The sequence below is a fragment of the Penaeus chinensis genome, chromosome 43 (assembly GCF_019202785.1).
Source record: "Penaeus chinensis breed Huanghai No. 1 chromosome 43, ASM1920278v2, whole genome shotgun sequence".
In the NCBI taxonomy this organism is placed as follows: domain Eukaryota; kingdom Metazoa; phylum Arthropoda; class Malacostraca; order Decapoda; family Penaeidae; genus Penaeus; species Penaeus chinensis.
This window is the reverse complement of record NC_061861.1, coordinates 19,571,520-19,573,687: the sequence shown is the minus strand read 5'-3', so window position 1 is coordinate 19,573,687 and position 2,168 is coordinate 19,571,520.

Below are 2,168 nucleotides of genomic sequence, written 5' to 3'. Positions count from 1 at the left end.
CTCGCTCGTGCTCACGTGTCTGTCCCCCCTCTTCCTCGTTCCTCTCCTCACGCTCACGCTGTCTGTTCCCGCTCTCTCGTTCCTCCTCCTCACGCTCACGCTGTCTGTCCCGCTCTCCTCGTTCCTCCTCCTCACGCTCACGCTGTCTGTCCCGCTCTCCTCGTTCCTCCTCCTCACGCTCACGCTGTCTGTCCCGCTCTCCTCGTTCCTCCTCCTCACGCTCACGCTGTCTGTCCCGCTCTCCTCGTTCCTCCTCCTCACGCTCACGCTGTCTGTCCCGCTCTCCTCGTTCCTCCTCCTCACGCTCACGCTGTCTGTCCCGCTCTCCTCGTTCCTCCTCCTCACGCTCACGCTGCCTCGCTCGTGCTCACGCTGTCTGTCCCGCTCTCCTCGTTCCTCCTCCTCACGCTCACGCTGTCTGTCCCGCTCTCCTCGTTCCTCCTCCTCACGCTCACGCTGTCTGTCCCGCTCTCCTCGTTCCTCCTCCTCACGCTCACGCTGCCTCGCTCGTGCTCACGCTGTCTGTCCCGCTCTCCTCGTTCCTCCTCCTCACGCTCACGCTGTCTGTCCCGCTCTCCTCGTTCCTCCTCCTCACGCTCACGCTGTCTGTCCCGCTCTCCTCGTTCCTCCTCCTCACGCTCACGCTGCCTCGCTCGTGCTCACGCTGTCTGTCCCGCTCTCCTCGTTCCTCCTCCTCACGCTCACGCTGCCTCGCTCGTGCTCACGCTGTCTGTCCCGCTCTCCTCGTTCCTCCTCCTCACGCTCACGCTGCCTCGCTCGTGCTCACGCTGTCTGTCCCGCTCTCCTCGTTCCTCCTCCTCACGCTCACGCTGCCTCGCTCGTGCTCACGCTGTCTGTCCCGCTCTCCTCGTTCCTCCTCCTCACGCTCACGCTGTCTGTCCCGCTCTCCTCGTTCCTCCTCCTCACGCTCACGCTGTCTGTCCCGCTCTCCTCGTTCCTCCTCCTCACGCTCACGCTGTCTGTCCCGCTCTCCTCGTTCCTCCTCCTCACGCTCACGCTGTCTGTCCCGCTCTCCTCGTTCCTCCTCCTCACGCTCACGCTGTCTGTCCCGCTCTCCTCGTTCCTCCTCCTCACGCTCACGCTGTCTGTCCCGCTCTCCTCGTTCCTCCTCCTCACCTCACGCTCACGCTGTCTGTCCCGCTCTCCCTCGTTCCTCCTCCTCACGCTCACGCTGTCTGTCCCGCTCTCCTCGTTCCTCCTCCTCACGCTCACGCTGTCTGTCCCGCTCTCCTCGTTCCTCCTCCTCACGCTCACGCTGTCTGTCCCGCTCTCCTCGTTCCTCCTCCTCACGCTCACGCTGTCTGTCCCGCTCTCCTCGTTCCTCCTCCTCACGCTCACGCTGTCTGTCCCGCTCTCCTCGTTCCTCCTCCTCACGCTCACGCTGTCTGTCCCGCTCTCCTCGTTCCTCCTCCTCACGCTCACGCTGTCTGTCCCGCTCTCCTCGTTCCTCCTCCTCACGCTCACGCTGTCTGTCCCGCTCTCCTCGTTCCTCCTCCTCACGCTCACGCTGTCTGTCCCGCTCTCCTCGTTCCTCCTCCTCACGCTCACGCTGTCTGTCCCGCTCTCCTCGTTCCTCCTCCTCACGCTCACGCTGTCTGTCCCGCTCTCCTCGTTCCTCCTCCTCACGCTCACGCTGTCCTCGCTCGTCTCACGCTGCTGTCCCGTCCCCTTTCGTCCTTTCCTCCCTCACGCTCACCTGTCCGTCCGCTCTCCTCGTTCCTCCTCCTCACGCTCACGCTGTCTGTCCCGCCTTCGTTCCTCCTCCACACCTCACGCTGTCGTCCCGCTCTCCTCGTTCCCCTCCTCAGGGCTAAACGCTGTCTTCCCGCTCTCCTCGTTCCTCCTCCTCACGCTCACGCTGCCCTGCCCCGCTCTCCTGGGTCTCCTCCTCACGCTCACGCGTCTGTCCCGCTTCCTCGTTCCTCTCCTCCCCCCACCTGCCTCGCTCGTGTCACCTTCTGTCCCCCCTCTCCTCGTTCCTCCTCCCACCTCCGCTGCCCTGTCCCGCTTCCTCGTCCCCTCCTCACGCTCACCCCTGTCGTCCCCCTTTCTCTTTTCCTCTCCTCACGCTCACGCTGTCTGTCCCGCTCCCTGGGTCTCCTCCTAAAACGCTCACGTGTCTTTCCCGCCCCCCCCTCGTTCCTTTT